This window comes from Bison bison, unplaced genomic scaffold (assembly GCF_000754665.1).
Source record: "Bison bison bison isolate TAMUID 2011002044 unplaced genomic scaffold, Bison_UMD1.0 scf7180017864294, whole genome shotgun sequence".
Taxonomy (NCBI): domain Eukaryota; kingdom Metazoa; phylum Chordata; class Mammalia; order Artiodactyla; family Bovidae; genus Bison; species Bison bison.
Genome location: NW_011494866.1, coordinates 2,175,540 through 2,191,668, shown reverse-complemented (window position 1 = coordinate 2,191,668; position 16,129 = coordinate 2,175,540). Strand labels below are relative to the sequence as shown.

At 38.9% G+C, this 16,129-nt stretch overlaps 1 protein-coding gene across 5 annotated transcripts in view; it reads left to right on the top strand.

The window, feature by feature from the left end:
• The window catches only part of TP63 (tumor protein p63), a 273,034-nt gene that overhangs the window by 44,221 nt on the left and 212,684 nt on the right, over positions 1-16,129 (top strand). The window lies entirely within an intron of this gene.

Genomic DNA, 16,129 nt, shown 5'->3' with positions numbered 1-16,129 from the left:
TGTTTTTTGGCATAGTCAATAAAGCAGAAATAGATGTTTTTCTGGAACTCTCTTGCTTTTTCCATGATCCAGCGGATGTTGGCAATTTGATCTCTGGTTCCTCTGCCTTTTCTAAAACCAGCTTGAACATCTGGAACTTCACTGTTAACATATTGCTGAAGCCTGGCTTGGAGAATTTTGAGCATTACTTTACTAGCATGTGAGATGAGTGCAATTGTGCAGTAGTTTGAGCATTCTTTGGCATTGCCTTTCTTTGGGATTGGAATGAAAACTGACCTTTTCCAGTCCTGTGGCCACTGCCGAGTTTTCTGGCATATTTGCTGGCATATTGAGTACAGCACTTTCACAGCATCATCTTTCAGGATTAGAAATAGCTCAACTGCAATTCCATCACCTCCACTAGCTTTATTTGTAGTGATGCTTTCTAAGGCCCACTTGACTTCACATTCCAGGATGTCTGGCTCTAGGTGAGTGATCACACCATTGTGATTATCTTGGTCATGAAGATCTTTTTTGTATAGTTCTTCTGTGTATTCCTGTCACCTCTTCTTAATATCTTCTGCTTCTGTTAGGTGCATACAATTTCTATCCTTTATCGAGCCCATCTTTGCATGAAATGTTCCCTTCGTATCTCTAATTTTCTTGAAGAGATCTCTAGTCTTTCCCATTCTGTTATTTTCCTCTATTTCTTTGCATTGATCACTGAGGAAGGCTTTCTTATCTCTTCTTGCTATGCTTTGGAACTCTGCATTCAGATGCTTATATCTTTCCTTTTCTCCTTTGCTTTTCACTTCTCTTCTTTTCACAGCCCTAACACATATATATGCAATCTAGAAAAATGGTACTAAAGAATATATTTTCAGGGCAATGGAGAAACAGACATAAAGAATAGACTTAAGGACATGGGGAGAGGGGAGGAGAGGGTGAGATGTATGAGGAGAGTAGCATGGACACTTACATTACCATATGTAAAATAGATAGCCAACAGGAATTCCCTATATGTCTCAGGAAACTCAAACAGGGGCTCTGTATCAACCTAGAGGGGTGGAATGGGGAGGGAGATGAGAGGGAGGTTCAAAAGGGAGGGGGTATATGTATACTGCAGTCAACATGGCTGATTCATGTTGAGGTTTGACAGAAAACAACAAAATTCTGTAAAGAATTATCCTTTAATTAAAAAGTTAATTAAAAATAACTGGGACCCATTGGATCCTGGATCGTACCAGCTAAATCTGCATGTCTCCAAAATTGCAGCTGCCATTGTTGTTTGGAATGATGATCTCAAGTACTTTCATTCAAATTCTGTCAAAAGAGGAGACTGAGATAAGATTTGAAGACTGGTAATTTATTTGGATAATGATCCAGAAAGCAAGAAGGAAAAAGCAGAGCACAGAAGCATCAATAGAAAGTGACTTAGTGAAGTTACCCTGTGGGCACTGGGAGCTTGTTACCCCCATGATCTCCAGAGAAACATACAGAATACCTCAAGAATTTTCTATTAACAGAACAGAAGTCTAGAGTGTTTATTTATTCACAGTCTCCATTAATTGAAGATTATTCAGGGGGCATCAACATTTCCCTGGTGGTGGCTCAGTGATAAAGAATCTGCCTGCAATGCAGGAGAGATGGGAGACAAGGGTTTGATCTCTGTCAAAGAAGATCCTTTGGGGAAGGAAGTGGCGACCACTCCAATATTCTTCCCTGGGAAATTCCATAGACAGAGAATCCTGGCAGGCCATAGTCCATGGGGTCACAAAACAGTGTGGCGTGGCTTATCAACTAAAACAACAAGAAAACCACCTTAATACTCTGCTTAGCCAGCCTGTGCTTATACTAGACTAAGCAGATTCTTGGAGCATCAGAGAAGGACTTGAAGGAGAATGCAAGCAGTGACATAAAATGAGTCTAAAATGAGACTCCATTAATGTGTAGGTAAATCTGAACCAGCACGGAACTGCACTCTGTAGCTGGGATTGAAATCAGAAATGATTGGTAATAATAATGTCAGGTTGAAAAACCCATCAATGATAACAGCTTGAAACACTGGTTAGGTTTTGTTTACTCTACTAATGCTGGGAAGTAGAATTAGTAGATTTTTCATCTGGAAAGATTTTCAAGGGAGAATTATCAAATTAGAATATTTGATTGTTATGCTGTACAGAAAAATTACTATGCTCAGAGTTCATTATTCAAAATTATATAAAAACATAAGGAGCTCAAAAATGTATCAATCAGAAATATTATCTAACTTTATATTCTACTGAAGTCCAGATGGCCAGTGCTATTTGACCCAGGTTACAATAACTTAGATATCAGAAACATTCCCCACAGTCTCAATCTATAAATATTTCCACTACTCTGCACAGCCTGTATCCATATCACCTTCTGTTTGCCTGAATTGATCTTGACCTGCAAATAGGTTTAAATGGAAGGATTCCATGTACAGCTGTGTCCTTCTTCTCCCTCTCTCCCACCACTGATTTGGATGGGCCATATCAGAGGAAATGAAACCAATTATATCCTGCACCAAAACCATCCTCTCACTTCCCATCCTAGACTGGGATTCTTTGAGATGATGAATTTTTTTTTATCCGTGGAGTCTCAGTTACTGAATGATACATAGAGCGTATTATAAATGTTATTAATGAGCACTCAGATATACTAGGAATCATGCCAGACAATTCCATATGCTATTTCATTTAAGTTTCACAAAAATCTTGTCCTTTAGATGCTTTTATCATTTCCATTGTACAGATGATAAAATTCAGAATCAGCAGTTAATTAATTTGCCAAGTCCATGTAGCTATTAAATGGTTATGATGCAAACCTACATTGATCATAATCCACAGATCTAACTTTTAATGATTATAAATACATTATATAAAAGAATAATATAGTGAAAGTTGCTCAGTTGTGTCCGACTCTTTGTGACCCCATGGACTACACAGTCCATGGAATTCTCCAGGAATTCTACTGGAGTGGGTAGCCTTTCCCTTCTCCATGGGATCTTCCCAACACAAGGATCAAATCCAGGTCTCCCACATTGCAGGTGGATTCTTTAACGGCTGAGCCACAAGGGAAGCCCAAGAATACTGGAGTGGGTAGCCTATCCCTTCTCCAGCAGATCTTCCTGACCCAGGAATCGAACCGGGGTCTCCTGCATTGCAGGCAGATTCTTTACCAACTGAGCTATGAGGGAAGCTCAAAAGAGTAATGTAAACATCTAGCTTATAATAGATAACTATGTGCCATGTATTAAGTGCTTTATATGTATCTATTTAAGCTTCCCTGGTGGCTCAGTGGTAAAAAAAAAATCTGCCTGCAATACAGGAGACATAAGAGACACAAGTCGATCCCTGGGTTGAGAAGATCCCCTGGAGGAGGGCATGGCAACCCACTCCAGTATTCTTGCCTGGAGAATCCCTTGGACAGAGGAACCTGGCAAGCTACAGTCCATTCTGTCACAAAGAGTCAGATGCAACTGAAGTGACTTAACATGCACACACACAGTTATCTATTCATTTAAACTTAATGACTTCATGAGGTATATATTACTATTATACCCATTTCACTGATGAGAAAATGGGCACAGAACAATTATATAAGTTGTCCAAGGTCTGATGACTACTGAGTAACAGAACTAGAATGAAGCTACATGCGTTACCCTTTGCTCTCTTGTAAAGTTTTACCTTTTGTGTGTTGATAACAGTTTATACCACATGGCTTTCTTTAAAGACAAATCTTTCTTTGAAAGCTCAGTCACTGAAATATAAGATGCCAGGGCAGCAGGCACAGTAGGAAGCATGAGAAATGCCACTTCTGAAACATGAGGGGCTACATTTCTTCCTTAGCATCTGATGAATCAGTTTCATTCCCTATCATATTTAGGATATTGAATATCCCACTATATAGTCAGACAACTTTAGTTCCCAAACACAGCCAAAAATGATGACTTCATCTTCTGTTCTTTCATTGGAACACGGTCTCCTCTTTATACTTGAACATGAAGTCATCACAGTAGCCCGCCAGTCATACCCCCATCTCACTACTTCTGAATTTGTAGAATCTCTGTTTTGCATGACCTGGAATAACAACAGTTCAGCACCTGCTCTCAAAGTGTTAAAGCACTCAATGTTCTCACCAGAAGGAAATCTGCAGAATTCAGACATGTCACCTAGAATGAAAAATAGGTTCAAAGTTTTAGGGACTAACAAGATGTGATTATATCCTAGACATGTGCAATTTCAACAACTGCAAGATAGCAGTTGGTGAAACATCATTCTGACCACCACATGGGATGTGAGTGGGTGAGAAGAGCCCACAGAACAATGTAGTCTTCCTCTAGAACTGTGACAATGTCTCTAGACTATATGGCCATATTGCCCAAAAGAAATTCTTTCATTCTCTATCTCCCATTTAGGAATTCAACATTTATTTGGTACCTTAGATTTGCCTGGTACTTTCCTGGGTGCCAGGAATACAAAGCTGTGAAAGATGTATTCTGTCTTCAAAAACCTAACATCCTGTAGAAAAGAGAGAGTTCATCAAACAATCATCTTACATATTATAAATGTGGTGGTAGACGGCTAGACAGGGAGTTTTGAAGGTATTAATATGGACAGAGTGACCAGCCCATTTTAGGAAGTCAAAATTATGGAAAATGTATCTAATAATGCAGGGACTGCATGTAAGTAAGCATAAAAGTGAGAATAAAGGCCATATTTTGAATATTGTGGGGCGTTTAATGTGTCCAAGGCTGATGGCAGGAAATGGAATAGATTACAATGAGAGGGAAATATGCCATCTTGTGGGTAAGGCTAAGAAGTTTAGACTTAATCTGGGCATCCATGAAAGTGAAAGTCGCTCAGTCATGTCCGACTCTTTGCGACTGTACAGCCCTTGGAATTCTCCAGGCCAGAATACTGGAGTGGGTAGCCGTTCCCTTCTCCAGGGGATCTACCCAACCCAGGGATTGAACCCAGGTCTCCCACATTGCAGGCGAATTCTTTACCATCTGAGCTACTAGGGAAGCCTGTGCATCCTTAGGGCATTTACTCTCAGGAAAGGGAAGTATAAAGAAATGTAGAGTAGAAATAAAAATCAAAAAGTGTTTGTTAATAATGCTGACTGTGAGGAGATGAATGGTAGTATGGGTTAAGGCAAGGCTCTCATATCTTCCCTAATAGCTCAGTTGGTAAAGAATCCACCTGCAATGCAGGAGATCTTGGTTCAATTCCTGGGTTGGGAAGATCTCCTGGAGAAGGGATAGGTTACCCACTCCAGTATTCTCTGGCTTCCCTTGTGGCTCAGGTGATCAAGAATCCACCTGCAATGCAGGAGACCTGGGTTCAATCCCTGGGTTGGGAAGATCCCCTGGAGAAGGGAAGGGCTACCCACTCCAGCATTCTGACCTGGAGAATTCCATGGACTGTATAGTTCATGGGGTCGCAAAGAGTTGGATATGACTGAGCAACTTTCACTTTCTCTCATGTCTTGCTCTATCATCTTCCGTATCATTTTAACTTTTATGGTGAGAGTGTACTAATGCATTATGTACATAATGAAGACAATCCAATAAATAAATACAGAGAAAAACAGAAGTGAATAAAGAACATCGTTAAGTATGATGGGTCTTAGGAAAACCAGAAATGAGGAGAGCTGAACAGATTGTGGAGAAAATAAGACTTCCCTAAAAATCTATAAGATTATTTTCAGTATAGCCAAAGATAGGAACCAGTGAATAGCTTGTCGTACCCCAGAAGAGACCTCAGAAAGGTCAGGAGATTGCTGGTGGGGTGGCGGGGGAAGTCAAGGAGGAAAGGGAGCGAAGAGGATGTTTAGGGACTTGGATGGGTTCATTCATAAAAACCAAGCACAAAATGGACTAAAGATGTCTTTTTTTTTTTTTTGGTCTTTTCTTCCATGTTTTTCCCTGATTTTGTCCCCTGCATGTGTTTCTTCCTCTGGATTACTCTTTTTTTTTTTTTTTCCACTACACTGTGTAGCATGTGGGATCTTAGTTTCTTGACCAGGAGTTGAACCAGTGGCCCATACAGTGGAAGCACAGAGTCTTAACCCTAGACCACCAGGGAAGTCCCATGGATCATTTTGTTTTGAATAATTTCAGCAGTTTCTTTGTCTTCAGTGCTCTTCTCTTTTCACTTCTCCTGCCTCTGTTCTTCATACCCTCCTTCTTCTATACTCCAAGGCCCAATCAAAATGAAGCTTTATAGAGCCCAGTTCTTTTAGGTATTTTTCCTCTGAGTAACTACAGCACCTTCTTTTGAACTTCTCTTGTTGTGCATGGTTTCCTATTTACTCCATAATAGCATGAAATTGTTATATAATAACCAACATGAGGCTTATTTCTAGCACTGGTTCATAGTTCACCTTCAGTAAGCTTGTGTTCAATGGAAGAATAGGACAGAGTAAAGAAGTTAAGAAAGCTCTTGCTCTCTCAACTGGTGTTTCTATGGAATTAGAACTGTCATAGTAGTGTCCGTCTAATGCATTTGTCTCTTCCCAGTGGTCTTATGTTTACAGAGTTGAAGGATGAATGAGAGGTCATATATTTCTTCTTCAAAAAAACAACCACCTCGAGAAAATGTGAACTAAAAAAAAAAAAAAAATCAAATGAACAGGGAGAAGGAGAAAAGATCCATGAGAGGAACCCTGCTTTGGGATTTGGAAAATCCATATTCTAGCCTTAACCTTGTAGCAGATAGTGCTGCAGCCTAGTATGTTGCACTTCACCTTTCTGAGTCACAGTTTTTCCCCTGTAAAATGAGTTTGACTCTGAAGTCTCTGAATTGTTTGATTTTGTGGTTAGAAGGACAGGGCGAGAGGGTGCAAGCTATGACTAGTCCTTCCAGGAGAGGAAATTAAGTCAGGGGAGATTGGGTACTTGAAGGTCCAGGTCCAGATCCATCCCAGGTGATGCTTTCTAAGTCTGCCCCTTTAATCTATTTCCTTTATGAAACACATAATGTTTGGAAGCTAGTATTTGCAGCTTCTCCCAACACAGGCTAGGAATGGAAAAGAATGAGTGAGTGAGAAATGATCTAAGCAAGAGTGTCTGGGAAGGGAAGTCTCTCAGAGGCAAGGTGGTAATGCCAAGCAAAGAAACTGAGATGAGGTATAGCAGAATGTCTTCAATTATTTGGGACCGTAGATATTCACGTGCTGGCTTTCAAAGAGTGATTAACATGTGGCATTGATTGTGGCTCCTTCAGAAACAGATTCACGGACTTCTAGACCTAAATAGGATTTTAGAATCCACTTTATTAAAAACAAATAAATAACACTCAAGAACTAAAAAACATTACAAAGTTCACTAACTTTGCAGGTAAGGGAGCAAATCACTACTGAAAATTTCACTAACAGTATTAAAGATTCAAGAAATCAAGGAATTCAAGATTTTTAAGTAATAGAGAAATTTCCTAGTGATTGGGCTACTGAAAGAGTGGAAATTTACCTTCTGGGTAAGGGAGAAGTAGTATATAGGTCTGTACACAGTTGGTCAAAGTAAATCTCATTGTTTATTGGTCAGGAAAGAGTCTTCTGTAAGATTTAATAGAGTTTGGAGACGCAGGATCACTCAAAGTCTGTGATCCCTTACTGGCTCATTGGGTTAGAATAAGTTGTGATGAAACAGAACTGTTTTGACACTTCCTAAACTAAGGCTAGATAGCATATTGAAAAGCAGAGACATGACTTTGCCAACAAAGGTCCATCTAGTCAAGGCTATGGTTTTTCCAGTGGTCATGTATGGATGTGAGAGTTGGACTGTGAAGAAGGCTGAGCACCGAAGAATTGATGCTTTTGAACTGTGGTGTTGGAGAAGACTCTTGGGAGTCCTTTGGACTGCAAGAAGATCCAACCAGTCCATTCTGAAGGAGATCAGCCCTGGGATTTCTTTGGAAGGAATGATGCTAAAGCTGAAACTCCAGTACTTTGGCCACCTGATGTGAAGAGTTGACTCATTGGAAAAGACTCTGATGCTGGGAGGGATTGGGGGCAGGAGGAGAAGGGGACAACAGAGGATGAGATGGCTGGATGGCATCACCGACTCGATGGACGTGAGTCTGAGTGAACTCCGGGAGTTGGTGATGGACAGGGAGGCTGCAATTCATGGGGTTGCAAAGAGTCGGACACGACTGAGCGACTGAACTGAACTGAACTGAAACTAAGGCTTTCCAGGTGGCGCAAGTGTTAAAGAAACTACTTTGGAATGCAGGAGATAACGTGGGTTTGATCCCTGGGTCAGGAAGATTCCCTGGAAGATGAAATGGCAACCCATTCTTACCTGGAGAATTCCAGGGACAGAGGAGCTTGGCAGGCTACAGTCCATGGGGTCTGCAAAGAATCACACAACTGAAGCGACCTAGTACATATGCACACAAACTAGTGGTCATATAAATGCAAGGCTTTCCTTTTACCAATCCAACCCCTTCATTTTAGAGATGGGAAAACAAAGACAAGAATTAGGAAAGCATTTGCCAGGTTTGAAGGGCCTCATCTCTGTGTCAGAAATCTCTTTGTCTTTTACCCTGGATGGCAGCCTGTTGCAGAATTTTGATGACCTCTTTATTGGTCATTCTTCACTGATATAATATTTACTTCCTTTGTAAATTAGGAACCTGGTTTTTGCTCTGTTTGTATAATTTCAAAGGAATTTGGAATTAAGCATGAAAATGAAATGGGTTACTACAAGACGTAGTGAGACTGTCAGTGATCTGCACTGCCCAGGGGATGAGATGGTGGCAGGCCCACTATAAAGACATATCAAGCTTCAGATGGATGGTTGTACTAGATGGTCTTTAAGATGCCTTCAAATTCTAAAACTCTATGTAGAGGGACTGTGAACATCGTGTTTCCTTTATCTCAGTATTTTTTCTCCTACCAGGAGAATGTTAAAAGCAGAAATAGTGTCTTATTTACAATGCTCTGGAATGTAGCAGGCATCCAAAAAATGCCTGGTAAATACAGTGAACATGTAAACTGCGAAGCAGACAATCAGATCTCTTTGAAACTATTCATACATCTATCAGTATTAAAATGTGTTTCTTTATTTTCTTTTCATTTCAAAGAAATTCTCAATGCTGTGTGGTCTGAAAGTTCTAACTTCTTCATTTATTATAGCTCTGCAGTTTTATTAGAGGCAAAGCAAAACAATATATCAAATGTCTAAAAATATGATCCAGTGTCTGGTTCTTACAAGAAACTGGAGGTTAGGGGTATTGAGTTTAAGGACATATTTTCATTTCGGGAGAAATACACTTGTAAAATGTCTTAGAGGCATTGTATACCCTCCCCATGTCGCCTACCCCCTCGCCCCCTGCCATTCTACAGAGATGAGTAACTTGAGGACTAGAAAATGTATATAATTTAACTCAAGTCTCCAGATCTCTAGGTCTTCCAATATTTAGAAATGTTATCAGTAAATGTGAGTACAGGGTGTGATCTTTCCTAAGACAAGAAATATTTATTTTAATCCTTTTGTGCCTGGGGAAAATTCCTTGATTACAAACACTTGGTTGCCTAAGAGGATGGTGTTTACATTCATTTCTGACACTGGAAGTTTGGTTATAACATCCTTATGTCCAAGAAACAACTGTTTTGTTTCCTTTTGTTCAGGAGTTATTTCCTGATCCATTCACTCCCTACAACCAATTGAGTCCTTATCACTGTGCTCTTTAACAAATGAAGATATGACTGCGGATAGGGCTCAATCAGTAGGAGTTTATGACTCCAAGTTTGGAAAGGGAGCTGATCAAGAAACTGATATCCACGGCTACAGCATCCCCACTTACCTGTCACATCCTATGATTTAGTCAGGGACAAGTGTGATATCTTGCTTATATAGTGGTGTCTTGAAAGGTTGGCAGATTTTCTGTTTAGAGCAGGTGAATATAGCTCAAAATACTTATTAGGGAGATGAAGCTCTTTTCTGCTCCATATAACGTTTCCCAGATTAAGAATCTCAAAATATTAGAGGTGAAAGGTACCTTCCAGGTCATCATATATTAATCTCTCACTCTACAATTGATGGAGACTAAGCCCCAGAGAGGCAAAATAAACCTCCTTGAAGCAAATATCTGCAATGACTCCTAGAGTACCTTCCACTGTACTCTGCTGCATCCATCAATAACATGGAATGACCACTGTGCAAATCCAGTTTCTTATAGGTGGACAAACTGAGACACTGAACTACACTTAACTTGTTTAAGGCCATACGTATACCTAATGGCAGAGCTCATTCTTAAAATTTCTCGCCTAAAGAAGTTAAGGTTCATTGATTGGTTTCTGAGCTTTCCATGCATTGCTTGTATATGAAAGTGTGTCAGAACTGTGTGAAAATATGTGCCTTTTTCTGAGAGTATTGATAGCTTTCATCAAATTTTGAAAGGATCATAACCCCAGAAAGGATAAGTATGTCCTCGGTTACCCACTGTTTGTGGCAATTAAGATTTTCTTTTAATATCTCAAGACCATGCCTAGGAGAAGTTTCTGTCTTGAATTTTTGGAAAATTCTTTCCAGTAGTTCATCTCTTTGTTAAAGTGATATTTATACTGAATGGTCCATTTGAGATATTATCAGCTACTTTACGGGATGAGGAACTGAAGAAGAAGATGGTGGATATTGAAAACAGGTAGGGCTGGTTTCTCTTCTAAACTTTAATGTATTGTGTCTATATTTTTATCAGGGAAAGCCCTTGAGTTTTTCATCTCCAATGTAATAGCCCTTCCTTCTTTTCTTTACTTTGTGGCCACTCCCCCTGCCACAGTGAGTCACCCGACCAGTTAAATATCTTGCACCTGGAATGAGAGGGCATGGGTTTTAAATTCAGGCTCTGCCACTTGATATTTCTATGACCTTGGGAAAGTTGTTTTTCTTTTTAGACTTCCAATTTCATGGAGAAACTTTCAGTCAAATGAAATAAAACACTTTCTACTATGTGGGTAAAATCAACTAACCTCATATACAGAACCCAATAAAGATCATGTAGATTAGGTAAAGTACGTATTACCTTAATCTGCCATCCCACCAATGAGGGTCAGGTTATCCTTGAGAGCAGGATTCTGGCTCTGCCATAAATTGTGGTTTGTCATTGGACCAGTCACTCTCTGCATCCCCCAGCTCAGGACCACTGTTTCCTTACCCAAACAATAGGATCATTTGAAGAAGTAATTTCTCCTTTATTTCTAGCTCTAACACTCTGTGTTCTTTCCAGCTGTCAATGACGTCTCCTTGGATCTGTGAAAATTACTGTTGTTCCATGATTCACTGGTAGCTGCACCTTGTATAACTTCCTACAGACACTTTTCTTTGAACTAGTCTTGGGTGATACCCTCACAACACAACAACTAAGCTCCTTAAGAAGAAGCCCAGTCCTGGCTGGAATAAGGGGTGTGGGATGAGGAATGAGGCCTTAGGACTATTACTGGCATCCTTAACTGTTCTATTATTCTTCTTAGCCTGTGTCCAGATCAACTCATTGTATTACCCATTTTTTAAAAAAATTAAATTTATTTATTTTAATTGAAGGATAATTTCCTTACAGAATTGTGTTGGTTTTTGCCAGACATCAACATGAATCAGCCATAGGTATACATATGTCCCCTCCTTCTTAAATCTCCCTCCCACCCCTCTAGGTTGTTATAGAACCCAGGTTTGAGTTCCCTGAGTCATACAGCAAATCCCCATTGGCTCTCTAATTTCATATGGTAATATAAGCTTCCATGTTACTTTCTCCGTACATCCCACCCTCTCTTTCCTTCCCAACCCCCACGTCCATATGTCTCTCTATGTCAGTGTCTCTATTGCTGCCCTGCAAATACTGTCATCAGTATCATCTTTCCAGATTCCATATATATGTGTTAGTATACAATATTTGTTTTTCTCTTTCTGACTTACTTCACTCTACATAATAGGCTCTAGGTCCATCTACCTTGTTAGAACTGACTCAGACGTGTTCCTTTTTATGGTGGAGTAATATTCCATTGTACAAATGTACCACAGCTTCTTTATCCATTAATCTGTCTATGGATGTCTAGGTTGCTTCCATGTTCTAACTATTGTAAATAATGCTGCAGTAAACACTGGAGTACATTTGTCTTTCTCAGTTTTGGTTTCCTTGAGGTTTATGCCTAGGAGTGAGATTGCTGGGTCATATGGTAGTTTTATTCCTAGTTTTTGAAAGACTCTCCATACAGTCTTTCATAGTGACTGTATCAATTTACATTCCCACCAACAGTGCAAGAGGGTCCCTTTTCTCCACACTCTCTCCAGCATTTATCATTTGTAGACTTTTTGATGATGGCCATTCTGAGGTGTGAGGTGATATTTCATTGTAGTTTTGATTTTCCTTTCTCTAATAATGAGCGATGTTGAGCATCTGATCTTGTGTTTGTTAACCATCTGTGTGTCTTGGGGGAAATGTCTGTCTAGGTCTTTTTCCTGCTTTTTGATTGGGTTGTTTGTTTTTCTGGTATTGACTTGTATGAGCTGCTTGTTTGGAAATTAATCCTTTGTCAGTTATTTCATTTGATACTGTGCATAGAAAACCCTAAAGATACTATCAGAAAATTACTAGACCTAATCAGTGAATTTAGCAAAGTCATAGGATACAAAATGAATACACAAAAATCACTTGCATTCCTATATGAAAAATCAGAAAGAGAAATTGAGGAATCAATCCCAGTAACTACTACAACAAAAAGAATAAAATATCTAGGAATAAACTTACCTAAGGAGACAAAAGAACTGTATACAGAAAACTATCATACTGATGAAAGAAATAAAAAATGACATAAACAGATGGAGAGAGATTCCATGTTCCTGGGTTGGAAGAATCAATATTGTGAAACTGACTATACTACCAAATGCAGTCTAGAGATTCAATGTGATCTGTATCAAATTACCAATGGCATTTTTCACAGTGGTAGAACCAAAAAAAAAACAAACACAAGTCATATGGAAACACAAAAGACCCCAAATAGCCAAAGAAATCTTAAGAAAGCTTTGGGGGAATCAACCTTCCTCCCGACTTCAGACTATACAACAAAGCTACAGTCAGTCATCAAGACAGTATGGTGCTGGCACAAAAACAGAAATATAGACCAATGAAACAAGATAGAAAGCCCAGAGATAAACCCATGCACCTATGGACACCTTGTTTTTTGACACAGAAGGCAAGAATATACAATGGGACAAAGACAGCCTCTTCAATAAATGGTGCTGGGAAAACTGGACAGCTGCATGTAAAAGAATGAAATTAGAGCATTTTCAAGCATCATACAAAGATAAACTCAAAATGGATTAAAGACCTAACTGTAAGACCAGAAAGTACAAAACTCTTAGAGGAAAACATAGATAATACACTCTCTGACATAAATCACAGCAAGATCCTCTATGACCCACCTTCTAGAGTAATGGAAATAAAAACAAAAATAAATAGTGGGATCTAATTAAACTTAAAAGCTTTTGCACAGCAAAGGAAATTATAAACAAGGTGGAAAGACAACCCTCAGAATGGGAGAAAGTAATAGCAAATTTATTTTCCATTTTTATAGACTCCCTCTATTCATGTAGTTTCTAGCAATTACAGAATGATTTTTAGAAGCATAATTAATTCTTCTGTATGATCTTTTTTACTTTCAACTAGAATTGGAACACACTTACACATGTTTGAAGTTTGTCCTGATGTCGTTTGTTTGATAAGACTCTTGAACTCAGTGTGTTATATAATAGAAAACTGACTGCTGTTGACACTATCATGAATTTTTAGTCTCTGCTCTATCATAACAAGTAAAATACAAAGTGATTTGAATCATTCACAGTATATTTGTTAATATAACCTCTGACATATAAAAAGGTAACAGCTGTCTGTGGCAACTCAGGGTCCCTCAAACTTCGTGTTCTTGCCATTTGGAGCTGGAAGAATCCGCCTGTAATGCAGAAGACTGTTCGCAATGCAGGAGACCCGGGTTTGATCTCAGGGTTAAGAAGATCCCCTGGAGAAGGAACTGACAACCCACTCCAGTATTATTGCCTGGGAAATCCCATGGACAGAGGAACCTGGCAGGCTACAGTCCATGAAGTCACAAGAGTCAGACACGACTTAGTGACTAAACTCCCACCAGTTCTTTGTTGTGGGGAGCTCTTCTGTGCATTGAAGGATGTTCAGCAGCATCCTTGGCCTCGTTCTATTAGATGCCAATAGTATAACTATTCCCCAAACTGTAACAACCAAAAATATTTCCATACATTTCCAAATATTTCCTGGGTTACAAAAATCACCCCTGGTTAAGAAGCATTGCCTTAAACCATCCCATTTTCTGTTTAACGTTCAGGGCTCCCATCTGTAAAATGAAAGCAGCCTCCCTCTCAAGGAGTCTGAGATTCCATCACTGTTTTCCTGGGTCTACAGCACTAGATGGTCCCCTGTTCTGCTGATGTCATCATTTGGGTTTCTATTGCCATTACTATATAAACAAGCAATTTAAAATTGAATGGCTAGTAGAAGTATATAACTGCAGAGCTAGAATCATTTAAGTAGATAATCTTGCCCAAGACACTCATGTTTGAGTGTGAAAATCAAGACCAGGGATAGAAAGTGATCTGCACAAGCCAAATTTCTTAATACTAGGACTGGAACACAGATTTCTTACCCTTTATTTCTGCCATAATTCAATTTTTTTACTTTTCTGGATTGTCATCTTTAGAAGCATCTTACCATAGGGTGTTATTTTTCCCTTTCTTTTATTTGATTGAAAAATACAGCTTGTAATTTGATTCTGAGGTGACTATTTAACAAACTTATTGAGTTCTTGTCTACATACTAGCATTACTTTTTCCCCAGCTTTATTAAGATATAATTGGCATGTAATTGTAAAGGGGCCTGGTAGCTCAGCAGTGAAGAATCCTCCACCAGTGCAGGAGACACAGAAAAGGCAAGTTTCCCTGGGTAGGGAAGATCCCCTGGAGAAGGAAATTGCAACCTACTCCAGCATTCTTGCCTGGAAAATCCCATGGACAGAGGAGTGTGGGGGTCTACAGTCCATGGGGTCACAAGAGTCAGACATGACTTAGCAACTAAACAACAAGATTGTGCAAGTTCTAGTTGTACAATATAATGATTTGATGTGTGTGTATATTGTTAAATGATTACTACAATAAGTTAACATTCATCACCTCCCATAATTAGAAAAAACTTTTCCTTATGATGAGGAATTTTGAGATCTACTCCCTGAGCAACTTTCAAATATACAAAACAGTATTGTAAGCTATAGTCATCATGTTATACATTATATCCCTAGAATTTATTTAGCTTATAACTGGATGTTTGTTTCTTTTGACCAGCTTCACCCAGTTCCTCACCCCCACTGCTGGCAACCACAAATCTTATCCCTTTTCTATGCATTTGTTTTTTCAAAATTGTTTCCTTAGGGACTTGACATTCACTTCAACAAATATAAAATATTTTTGAAAGTTTGGACATATCCTTCCTATTTTGTGTTGAGGTGGGAAAGAAAGCTGGACATGGCATTTAAATGATTCTAAAACACTTTTTTTTTTTTAATGCAAACACCAATAATTAGTTATCCAGTTGTCTGTTGCTTTTTTCCAAGGCAATGATATAAAAAATTCAGAATGACTAAATGTTGGGAAAGTAGGACACGGCTATAACTAATCAATACAGATTTGATCTTTGAGATTAAAAAGTAGTATTTTATATATATATGAAAAATTCAAGAGTTTTCAAAAATATAAATCTAGGTATTTTGACATAGCTTTATACATAATAGCATTGATTTTGTTGAAAGTCACCTCTGTTATTATAGAGAGAATTTTAATTTCCTTCCTTTACCTAAAAGAAAAAGAGAAAGAGAAATTAACCTTCATATTTAAACTTTTAATGTTAAGTGAGTTAATTAAAGCTTGAGCTATGATACCTTACACAAATGTTTACCAACTGGGATTCTAGCTACTAAAGGAATGTATTTTAAGGCATCCCAGTTTAGACAGTATCTGATTTTAGATACAGAAGAGTTATGTGTGCTGACGCGGTTTGGTGACTAGGGAGCACTTGTCTGATTGCAGTGCTGAGTAGATAAATCCCCTTGT